At 36.0% G+C, this 13,089-nt stretch overlaps 1 pseudogene; it reads left to right on the forward strand.

Annotated features, from left to right (window-relative positions):
• The first annotated feature begins 1,396 nt into the window (after positions 1 to 1,396).
• LOC116529070 lies at positions 1,397 to 2,226 on the forward strand (annotated as a pseudogene).
• The last annotated feature ends 10,863 nt before the right edge of the window (positions 2,227 to 13,089 follow it).

Raw genomic sequence — 13,089 nt, forward strand, 5'->3', positions numbered from 1 at the left:
AAATGCCCATCGATGATAGACTGGACAGGGAAAATGTGGCACATATACACCATGGAATATTAAGCAGCCATCAAAAACGATGAGTTTGGGTCCTTTGTAGGGACATGGATGAACCTGGAAACCATCATTCTCAGCAAACTGACAGAAGAGCAGAAGATCAAACACCACATGTTCTCACTCATAGGCGGGTGTTGAACAATGAGAACACATGGACACAGGGAGGGGAGCACTACACACTGGAGTCAGTTGGGGGGACATATAGGAGAGACGGTGGAGGGTGGGGAGCTGGGGAGAGATAGCAAGGGGAGAGATGCCAGAGGTAGGTGATGGGGAGGAAGGCAGCAAATCACACTGCCACATGTGTACCTATGCAACTATCTTGCATGTTCTTCACATGTACCCCAAAACCTAAAATGCAATAAAATAAATAAATGGAAGAAAAATGAAAACAGCTAAAAAGACTGGATTAAATATACAATGTCATGTTAAAACTGTGTATGATATGACAAAATAGTAAAATATCATCAATCACAACTAAGTGGAAAAGAGAATCTAAATAGTAAACAAAGGACTAAAGCTGATTTTGTCAAAGACACAGTTTCTGAAGCAACACACTTGATTCTCATTTTCACAGCCTCATGGACTCGGCTTAAAAACAAAGCACAGAGTTAACCCAGGTTAGGAAGCCTATAAGAGACCCTTCCCAACCAATAATTTGAGACCCCAAGTGGCTACACACTCAGTGAAAGTGAATCAGAAGTAAGTTCATCCCACCTTCTATTTTCCCTGCCTATAGGGAGCTACAAGGAAATACAGATAAATCTTCCCTGCAAAGTTCTAATCATAGGCCAAGCTTTGTACAGATTTATAGCTCTAATTCATATCACCTGTGTGGTCCAAGAGACCTTAGACTGTAAATTTAGTTTAAAGTAATCTGAGGCACAACTCCCTCGGATATTTGAGAGAAACAAACAAAAGTCACCTCTGGATCTTATCTTTATTTTCATTTTTATCCCAGGACTCAAAGTATTCCCGTAAATAATTTCCCAAGAAAAATGAGCAACTCAAAATTAAAACCACTGAAACAAGGCACTGAGAAGAAAAACGCCAAAACAGATTGAGACTTAAGATATTAGAATCGTTAGGTATATATTATAAAATGTGTATTAAAGAGAAGAGTTTAATAAGTTATAAAAAGTAACCCAACAAATCTGAGAAAGGATAAAGTAGATATTCCAGAATTTTTAAAAATATTTTTATTTACATTTTAAAACTCAGTTGATGTTTTTGTGAGCAGATTAATCACAGCTGAGGAGAAAATTAAGCAGTGTAAAATAGATTAGAAGAAAGTGATTCAGCTGGTCATTTGGGGTGACAAATTTTTCATCCTAGAATGATGGCCCAATTTGTTCATAACCTTGCAGTGAAGACCTCAACACTGGTGAATGCTGCTATGACCTATTTGAAGCTTTGTTTGGCCAAATTTTGGCACTACACCAAGGTTGAACTGGTTCCTCCACCCCCTGCTGATATCCCTAGAGCTATTCAGAGCTTTAAAAAATAGTCAGTAGTACTCAAACTGTTAGTTTTAAACAGCTCACAGTTAAGGAAGCTGTGCTGAATAGTTTGGTGGTCACTGAGGTGTGGATGTGCTTTTATATTGGAGAGATCGGGGCAAGTGTGGCATTCTTGGCTACAATGTTTGAAGACAACACTTTAACATTTAATTATATTTGATGTATTATTTGAGTGTTCTTGGACCATGTGTGATCAGATTGCTATCTGAATAAAATGTGTCAAAAAGGAAAAGAAAAGAAACTCTCCTATGCAACATAAAGACATAAATAAATGGGATTGGGGGGTAGACAAAGAGACAAAGCAAAGTTAAGAAAAATTGAGGATAGAGTTAGAGTTAGCATGTATAACAAATTTTTTATCAGAGCCCCAGAAGGAGAAGTAAGAGAGAATGAGGCAGAAGCAAATATTGGGGAAGATAATGGCTGAAAATATTCTAGAAGTAATAAGAGACATCAATCTTTAAATTAAAGAAACCTGATATATCCCCTCCCAGAAGAAATGGCACATTATAGTAAAGAAGCAGAACACTAAAGACAAAGAGAAGATGTTAAAGAAGCCAGAGAAAAACAAAAGATTACTTTCAAAAGATCAACAATTAGACTGACAGTTAACTTTTCAAGAACATTAGTAAAACCAAAACATAACGGAATGATACTTTCAATGAGCTGAAAAAATGGACTTTCAATCTAGAATTCTATATCCAAAGAAAATACATTTTTTTCAAAATGGGGAAATAGATTTTTCTTGCAAACAAAAATTAAGAAAGTTTGCCACTAACAGATCTTTACTAATAAAATTCTAGATGATATTTTTCAGATAAAATAAAAATGATACCAGTGGAATGTCAGAAAGCAAGAAAAAATAAACAGCAAAGAAATTAGAAAATATTTGAGTAAACATAAATGAATTTTTACTATATAAAACCAATAATAATCATAATGGATTATTGAGGATAAAAATAAAATTAATATGCATAGCAAAATAACATAAAACAAGAGAAGAGTAATGGGATTAAAGTATTTTAAGATTTGTATTGCTTAGGAAAGAGGTAAAGGTATCTTTTGACATTAACTTCTGATGTGTTAATTATTCACATTATAATTTCTAGGAAAGTGACTAAAAGGAAACATAATGTCCAACTTTCAAAGTACTAAAGGGGAAGAATAGAATAATCAAACATAATCCTAAAAAGGCAAGAAAGGATAAAAAAAGGCAGAACAATTTGAAACACTAGTAATTTCATCATCTATATGCACTAAATATTCCATTAAAAAATGCTATATTTTAAAATTCCAACAATATATTAGTTATACGAGATACAACATAAAAGTTGAAAATAACAGCATGTTTTTCATATATTTACCAGCCATTTGTATGTCTTCTTTTGAGAACTGTCTCTTCAGATCCTTTGCACATTAGTTAATTGGATTGTTTGGTTCTTTTTGTTGTTGAGATGTTTGAGTTCCTTGTATATTCTGGATATTAATCCCTTGTCAGATGAATATTTTACTAATATTTTCTCCCATTCTTTAGGTTGTATTTTCACTTTGCTGCTTGCTTGATTTGCTGTGCAGAATTTTTTTCATTTAATATAACCTCATTTATTTTTGCATTTGTTGCCTGTGCTTTTGAGGTAATGCGGTGTCTATTTTATTCTTACAACTTGATTTTTGTAATTAAAGGAGGTTTTACCACTACTCTAGCACTTGTTAAAGTGAACTTTCAGCTCCTCTCTCTAACCAGGGACATTCTCATTTATACTCTATAGGTGCAGAAGCAGGATTCAAGCTGCCCATGTCAAATATAAAGGATGTCTAGCCTCATTAGTGACAGCAGTGGTCAAGCCTGAGGGTGGAACATAAGAATTAGGGAACAACTCTAAGGTCTGTGGTGTTTGGACTGGACTTACTGAAATTAGACCTACAACTAGGCGAATTTCATGAATGTGTAAACATCACTGGGGATTTCTGAAAGTCTGGGAAAATGAACTTAAAAAGATTAGACTTCCTGGTTTAAGCAAATATAAATTAGGATTCATCAAGATTTGGCTAACTCTGTTAATGAAATAGCATCTGTGTTCACCAGCTGGTAGTGCCTTTACCAACTTCCCTAGAATGTATTTGGAGAGACCCCAAATTACACAACTTGAAACTATGCAATGAACATGTAGCTCAGGCTGCTTAAGCAATTAAGGTGAAACATGTTTGATTCCACTTTTTAATTGGGATAAAAGATTTGTAATAGGAAGCTAATGCATTTTAAGGTTCTTTTCTTAAAACATGTTCCCCTGACATCCTTTCAGCTCCAAGCTGGTGCAATGAGGTTTATAGCTGAAAAGCAAAACCACAGGTTAGGTTTATGTAGGGGAGATAGTACCATAAACACTGATAGGCAGCAAGGAAGGGCAGAGGACATTTAACATAATACATGGTTCAAAATGCGTAAAACACTTGGCCAAGCAGGACTAGAAAGAAATAGAGCTACAAACAGAGAAATAATAGGCTAGTGTAGTCGTTTGGTTTGTTTTTGTTTTTGATTTTTGAGATGGAGTCTCACTCTGTCACCCAGCCTGAAGTGCAATGGCACCATCTCAGCCCACTGCAACCGCTGCAGTTTTCCCCTACTATTAACATTTTGCATTATTAACAGTAGTATGGTACATTTGATCAAATTGAAGAGCCAATATTGATACATTACTTTTTTTTTGAGACAGAGTCTCACTCTGTTGCCCAGGCTGGAATGCAGTGGTGCCGTCTCTGCTTACTGCAGCCTCGATCTCTTCAGCTCAAGTGATCCTCCCACCTCAGTCTTCCAAGTAGCTGGGACTACAGATGCACGCCACCGTACCAGGCTAATTTTTGTATTTTTCGTAGGCAGGGTTTTACCATGTTGCCCAGGCTGGTCTTGAACTTCTGAGCTCAAGTGATCCACTCACCTCAGCCTCCCAAAGCGCTGGATTACAGGCATGAGCCACCATGCCCGGCCCATGTAGTAGTTTTTAAACTGGACTTCACTAAGCCATTAGAGTTTTGTCATAAGAGAACCACTGTGCAAAGTAAGACTGTTCCCCATCCCCACTTCAACCAGACAAGTGGTCCATCTACATGGAATTGCATTTTAAGAATGCTTGTGCTGCTTTTGAAAAGACTGTGTTAAATTTTAAAACCATTTATAAGAAGTAAATAGTTCTAAATAATTCTTAAATTGCCCCCAGTGATTAACTGTGGAACCTAAATAAAATTGCACAGAACTCTTAATATCACCATTTCTTTATATAATGTAATCATGCATGATCATGACCTCAGAAAAATACTGTCTCTCACTATGTGCTAGAACCCTTGCAAGTACTTTACGTGCATCATTACAACAAATATTCACAATAGCATTTGGATGCCAATGCCATCTTTACATTCTACTTACAGATAATGAAACTTAGGCTTAGTGAGTTTTGCAAATTACCCAAGGTAAAAAGATAATAATTGTCAGAGTCAGAAGTAGAGTCCAACTTCTCTCCCTTCAGAGTTCAGGCTCTTAGCAAAGTGACAATACTTGAAAGCAATAAGCAGTTAGTTTATAACAAGTAAAGCATCTGAGCTACAAAATAATCTCTGATCCATCCTGTCATTTATACCAGATCATGAATATAAATCTCACTGAAAGAACAGCAAGATTATGGGGTGAAAAAAATACCTTTTTTTTTTTGAGCAAGCACATACAACGTACAAATCTTCATCAAAATTCTAGATTGCTTACTTGTTTATTTGTTTGTTTTAAGGTTACTACGTCATTGTGTATTTAGCCACTTTTTCTTCAGTTTTTTTCCCTTTTACACTTTCAAACACTCAAAGAAACTAATCACCTGAAAAAATTGTCAAGAGTGTGGAAGAGAGAAAACGCCAAATGAAAACTCGGCAGGAAATTTGATTGCTGTGCTTTATTGTCTTCAGGGAGAGAAGGGAGGGGCTTCCAAAATGCTAATATTAGTAGCTTTCTGATTCATCCCTTTATCCCCCACAGCACCTGGTATATTGCTTTGCATATGTACATAATCAACATTTAAATGAATGGATGAATGTATACGAAGCTTCGAGTTCCAAAATGCTGTATTTCGACTCTGTCTCAAATCTAACACCATACATTCACTATGTTTTTGAAACCTGATCCCATTGAAATGAAAAACAGAATTTGGGCCTATTAAGGGTATAAAGTCTAATATTTTGAGGTTTCCTATAACACATACTGCATCTTTATGTAAACATGTTTGTATAAGCCACCATGTAATTTGCTTATAAGGCTGTTCTATCATATATAATAAACTATCCCAGAACTCAGTGGCTTAAAACAACAATTTATAATTAACTCTATGACTGGCGTTTCCTATGTGGTTGCAGTCCAACAGCCACAGGCAGCCTTGACTGGGCTGGTCATCCAAGGCTGGTGGTAGATAATGGTGGCCAACTATGGCTCAGCTGGAGCTGCCAACAGGTGCTCCTATACATGCTTTCTTCTTCTGTGGATTTCTCACAGCTTAGCAGATGGATTCTGAGAAGAAACAGCCCAAAAGATCAACAAAGAAGCTTTGAAACTTCTTATAACCTAGCCTCATAGACTCCAGAGCACCATTTCTGCCCCATTTTATTCATCACACTAGTCACCAAGCCCAGTTTATATTTAAGGAGATGGAAATGAGACTCCATCTCTTGGTGGGAAGAGCAGCAGACATGTACAGGGAAGAGAGGGATATATGGTAACCATCACTGGAGACTATCCACCACAAATGCCTGCTACTTACAAATGTTTAACAGATTAATGTGAGCTGCTACATCTGAGGGTTGTGTTGTATTTAAACTCGTCTGAGGGTTGTGTTGTATTTAAACTCGTCTGAGGGTTGTGTTGTATTTAAACTTCCTGAAGTCCTCCTGGCATAATTATGAACTGAGTATTTGCATTGGACAAAATATACATTTGGGTTATACATAATATTTTCAGGGGAAAAGATACAAAGTTCCAAACCAACTCCATTCACTGAAATAATTTGTCAAACTAGAGGGTAGTTTCAATGGTTAATACAATTTCAAATGAGTATACCTTGGTTACATCTGAGAAAACATGTGAAATAATGCCATCGTTATCTCCTAGTGCTAAATCCTGTTTCTTCAGATTGACAATCTTATACATTAAAAATGTAATACGTAGTCTTACTACTTCTCTTGGCTCTTTGTGCAAAACAGTAAAGAATAATTTGCTTTACCCTGCTAATATACTCAATAACTAACATTAGGGATGAAAGGCTGATACTTTTCTACAATTTGTCATAATCTATTTCCTTTGCATATTAATTTAAACTTCATGAAACCCAAAATAGGTAGATACAATTAGCTCCATTTTGCAAATAAAGAAACTGCAGTTCTTAAAGGTTTAGAAACTTGCCCAAGTTTAGAAAGCTTTAGGCTTTAGAAACTTACCAAAATGGCGGAAATAATGATAGTTTCCTAATTTTTTTTTCTTACACTCCCTTGTCTCATGAGGTAAAGTGAGTGTGTCCCACATATATGTACAGATGGTTCCCAAACTTGTGATGCTTCAACTTAACGATTTTCAACATTACAGTGGTGTGAAAGTGATAGGCATTCAGTAGAAATCATACCTTGAGTAACCATACAACATACTGTTTTTCACTTGCAGTATAATACTCAATAAATTATGTGAGCTATCCAGCATTTTATTAAAAAATCATAAATGATTGTGTTAAATGATCTTGTCTAACTATAGACTAATGTGAGCATTTTGAGTATATTTAAGGTAGGTTATGCTAAGCTATGCTGTGCAGGAGGTTAGGTGTATTTAATGCATTTTTGCCTTATGATATTTTCAATTTACAATGAGTTTATCAGGATGTAACCTCATTACGTCAAGTATCATCTCTGTGTGTGTGTGTATCTATATGTATAGACACATGCATACTTTTCCTTTCTCTCTCCATAACATATATCTGTATTATATATAGAGAGAGAGTACAAATTCTATGTATACACACACTCTTCATAAAGAAGAAGGCAGTACTGCAAGAATATTTGCCGAGATAAAGAAAAAAAATTGCTTGAAAAGGAAAATGTAGTCTAGTCACACTCCACTGGCTCATCTGATACATGAAAAATGAAAAAGAAATACCTATATTCATAAAGAAATCCTAGAAAGAATGCCTCACTTTCAGTTACTGGGGAATGGAAGTGATTCAAATAGGTGAGGAAGGACATGAAACAAATTTCTTTATAAGGATATATTGGATGCTGTGGTCAATCTACACTCCTATCAAATATACTGAAAGAACACTATAAGTAATGCTGTATTATATTATTTGCCTTATGATTAAATCTTGACATAAACTGGTCAAATAAATAACTCAGTAGGAGACTCTGAAGTAATATTTGCACAGTTGCTTTTTGGAAGCAATACTCTCATCTTTCCAGAAAAGGGAAGGATTAGATACCTTTCAAGCTTTCAATAAAAGCCTAAAATCAAAGACGACCAAAACATCGAATCAAAGTCTGAAAGATAGATGTCTTGTATTAGTGAAATATTGGCACAAATGCACTTTTGAATGTGGAGAATTAAAATTTAAGTTGTTTATCTCTGAAACAGGTTTAATTTAATATCATGCAAGGCAAATAGACCTTTACTTATGCTGTTAAAGTAGTGCTGAATCAATTATAGCTACTGCCTATTTAAAAAGAATAAAAAGAAAAGAAAAATGTAGCAACAATCATTTGTGTGTGTCCAAAGAACAGAGATTTTACATGTTCATGAAATTATTTATCTTTGTGATTAATAATCTAAAAACATGCAGTTCTTTTGGGTCTTTGCTGTAATGGACCAATATTCTGTATGTTTTAGAATAGGTAATAAAGGCTGACATGGCAACTAAGGTCAAATAATCCTGCTCCGTTTTGTATAATCTGTCTCACTGGCAGTATATTGAGTAAATATTCTTTTTTAATGGTGGAATTTTCTCCATAGCTAATCCATAGTCACAGCTGCAATGCCTGACAAAAAATATAGATTCAATAGATACCTTGGGATTGAATTGAATGTATCATTTTCTGTTCTATATAAGGCCCACATTAAGTTATAGACAAGGCCTCCTGCTTAATTTCTGGATGTTTCGTGAAGTGTACATAACCATATAATCCCTATACTATATCAGTGTAGGGAATTTACACAAATAATTTGAATACTTTGACTCACTAAATCATTCAAATCCTTTAAAGCAGTAAAACTGGCTCCTTTATGAACAAAATCTTATAGATTAATGTCACTATCTCCCTTAACAACTTGCATAGATACGGCAAGTGACTATAAGGCTTTTCCTTGAAAGCTGGTTTATAGATTACAATCACAAAGTGTGTGGAAGAATACCTCCTCTCTCTTCCTTGTTCAAAACTCACACAGCTCTATCTGATTGCCATGTTTTATGAGCACCCAGCAGTTGGAGAAACAAGTCTTGTCTTTCAAATAAATCTCTTATCTCTGTCTGTGTTCAAGACTCAAGTCTGCTGCAAAGGCTTACGTCTAATGCAGTGTCACAAACTCTAAAATTGGAGTCATTTAAAAGTTTGTCCATGTCCTCTGTGAGATAAGAGATTGGCAGGGTTAAATTTGTAGATAACCATTAAGGTAGTGATCCCAAAACACTATGTTTCTAAGCAACCTCTACTAAAGTAGGGTGGCATTTGCTGTACTTGACCTAGTCTACCTAATCAAAAGTCCTGCCCCTTATAGCAATCAACAAAAGGTATTTCAGAGGAAGGGATCTAACTTTTTTTCTTTTTTGCTTCTTAAAAAATAGTACAGTATAGGAAAAAGCACTTCATGGAAAAGACTCTCAACCGTAATTCCCAGGGGCAATAAGCTCATATTCAGAAGCCTTTAAATAACCTTTCTCTCATATCTCCACTGACCAGGCTCTAAGTGACTAATGCTGATCATAACATTATCCAGTGCTTTTGAAAACCCAGACACAGTTGCCTCAAAAAATCTCTCTCAGGTCATACAACCTGCACTCAAGAGCAATTCTTGCTCTCCAAGAATATTTCTTTCTCTTTTTTAATCCACTTTTGCTTTCTAAAAGATATTCTGGGTTGTAAGATGTGGTTTCTCAGGCTAATGGGGTGCCAATTTATTCTTCAGCTTGACTCATGCCTTCATATATGAAGCAAAATAGTGGCAACCTTTTCTTAAAGGACTGTGGTTGACCCCATGTACTTTGCTCATATTCTATAAACTGAGCACTCTCTTATCTCAGAAGAAGCTGCAGATGCTCTTTGGCCTTGGAACGTCACTGAAGTGTTACAGGGTGCTGCAGATGAACACATTTAAAATTGAAGGTCAACATATGGGTGATAGGATGGACTGCCAATTTCAAATACTGAAGGGGCATTTCTGTGAAAACGCTTTCTTTTTATAATCTGATAATATCCCCACTCTTTATATAAATAAAGAACTTCATGACAGTTTTACTCATACTAGCACAATATTGTATACAAGATATCTAGTAAGTTTTTCTTTTCAGTTAAGTTACATTGTGAGGGTTTTTAAACCATTCTAGAAGAGATCCAAACAATAAGGAGCCAATCAAGCTTTTCAATGGTAAACTTAAGTAAGGTTTAGCATATTTTGTTTTTCAAAACCCAGGACAATCTCCTAAAATTCTTTCATTAAACTTTATCATATATGAAATTTTAAAGGTATTGGTAAAACTAAAAGGAAAAGTACCTGTGCTATTGTCGCTTACATGAAATTGGTATATTTGTATTTATTCAAATTGGTATTTGTGTATTTATTCAATTCTTCATTAGCTATAGAATTACAAGAGATGTTTCAACAGAAAAAACTTAGTGGCACTGAACAGGGTTCAGATCCCTCCTGTTCCACTGCATAGACCACTTTCCAGTGTTTATTGAAATAACAATACCTTGCATCAGGATTATGGCATTCAATTAGAAAATGTATGAAAAGTCCCCAGTAAAATGCCTAGCACATACTGGATCACAGTAAGTCTTTACTGATGTGCATATAACCAAATATGAAGACGGGAGAAATATTAGACAAAGATTCCTCATCCAACCCAGATGATGAGACCAAGGCCTTAGAGAGCTTGCCTAATTTTATAAGCCAAAAGATTTGCACCATTTTGGTTTTTCCAAAAGAATGTTCACTACCAAGTAATAGATCAGTGGGTGTAAACTCATTCATTCAGCCTGAAAAAATGTCTTTAGGTTTACATCACTCTGAGGAAACATTAAAATTTCATATTTCTTTCTGAAGTCTTATTTCTACTGGGTTAGTGAACTTGTCATCTGTGTATAAAGAAGACTCGCTTTCAAGGAGAATGAAAAATGGTTCTCTTCTATAATCGGGGACTCACCGCTCTACCTTCCCCGGTAACATCAGCCATCATGACTCTGTCTCCCTAGCAACCATGTCTCTATATCAGACAGCTTTATCTGAAACAATCATCACTGAAGAAAAGGTAGTCAAAAAAGAGTTCAAGTAAAAATAAAAATAAAGCATTAAATAACCACGGGAATAGGTATAATCAATGCTTCCTTGGGATGCTAAGCAATTTTCTTTGTATAATTTTAACAAAAATTTAAAGAGCAGAGATTTGTCAGAATACATATGTATTTCATCAGGCTAAAAACTTTGTTTCAAATGTTATGCTAAAAGAATGTGACTGATAAGATATAATAGAGCTGTAACAAAACAGGAGGCAATTCTGTTCACACCAGAAAGTTCTAAAAAGCAACACGGCAAATATTTCCTGAGACCTTTGTGTTACTAAACACAATTTTGATACAATAGTCTGTACTTTGAGTCTTTCTGCCCCAGGGTCTCTGGGTGAGCTAATTTCTATATTGAGTTGGTTCTCAGCACCAAAGGTCTGAGGGAACACAGGAAAGTTTAAGCAAACAGTTCACTTTATTTGAAACGGATTTAACACTGTCATCAGGAACACTGTGTCCCTCGTGGCCTCATTTTATGGCCCATGCACCTGATGGGTGAGTTCCTGCCAAACTCATTCCTCGGTACCTGCCAAGCCTTCCCCCTCAGGCCCTCCATGCAACGTTTATCCCACTCCTCACTTCAAATTCAGGATTTTCTCAGCTCAAGTAGGTGATCTTCAATAACCAAACATCAGTTTCTGATTGCCAGTGTACTAACCTCAGTTCATGTCCGAATGAAGAAGATACAAAATATATATATATATATAAACTCATTGATATTCTAAACCAGGAAATGTCTCCTATGGAAACTAGGCAAACAGTATTAGCTAAAAAAAAAAATCTATCAAGCCTTAAAATCTCAGCCTACACATAGCAATATGGTATCTTAGGGAAAAGATTTAAAGATAAAAGCTTTAATAATAATAGTGTGTTTACAAATGTTTAGCATCTTCAACTTTACAGCATTTTACTGTGTCTCATGTTGTTATCTTAAAAAGCTTTATGCAACACGAAAAGGTAAACTGTTATTACCCTCATCTCATAAACAGTGAAATAAACACAGTAATCTGTTCAACATCATGTAGTGTATTTGTGACAGAAACAGAATTAGATGCAAGGTCTCCTAACTGTAAGCTGGGCACTGAGGGAAATTCTGGGCCTTTTCTAATTAGAGTCAACTCGAGCAGAAAGCCCTTTACATTGTGCTTCAGTCTTTCTGGGTCCCAGGTCAGTCCCAGTCCCAGCTGAATTTACGTTCTCTCTCTCCTTTCAGGCCAATCCTGTTGCACTTGCTCCCAGCTCAGAGAAACAAGAGACTATGCTCATTTTAAAAGCTGGCTTTGCAGCTCTGCTTGCAAAGAATGGAGAATCATGGAACCATCAGATATATGCCACTAACCAGGATATTTAACGAAGGACCCAACAATTTTGGCAATATTTACTTACTCGATACTTCCTAAGCCCTCAGCACTGTTCTAGGCATTCGGGAAACAAAAACTAAGAGAAGAGACAGCATCCTCCACCTTCATGGGGCTTATATTCTGGGAGAGGAAGACGGATAGTAAATTATAAATATAATATATAGGTAAATTACATAGAATATTAGATCATGATAAATGCCAAGGGGGTAGATATCGGGCCAGGTAGGGAGTTTGCTAGAGGGTAGAGATGGGGGTGGGGGTACAATTATTAGGCTGGGTGGGCAAGGTATGGAACAGTGTGGAACAATAGGCATTACAGTCAGTCCTCTATCCAGCAAAATCTAATGAAGGAAAGGGAACCAGAGAGAGAAGGACTGACAATAGACAGTTACTTACAGACACCTGCCATAATGAACACATCTAATACTAACAAGATACACTGAGACACTGAAAAGTCTAGGGAGACCTAACATATACAAGCCAGTTTACATCCCCCTACAATTTCTGGGGTTATGTCCCTCCCAGGGCTGACCTATCAGATTATAAAGTATGTTTGCTTCTCTGCTCAGGCTGCATAGTTTCCCATG

The sequence above is a fragment of the Sapajus apella genome, unplaced genomic scaffold (assembly GCF_009761245.1).
Source record: "Sapajus apella isolate SASKATOON/1434 unplaced genomic scaffold, GSC_monkey_1.0 scaffold61, whole genome shotgun sequence".
Taxonomy (NCBI): domain Eukaryota; kingdom Metazoa; phylum Chordata; class Mammalia; order Primates; family Cebidae; genus Sapajus; species Sapajus apella.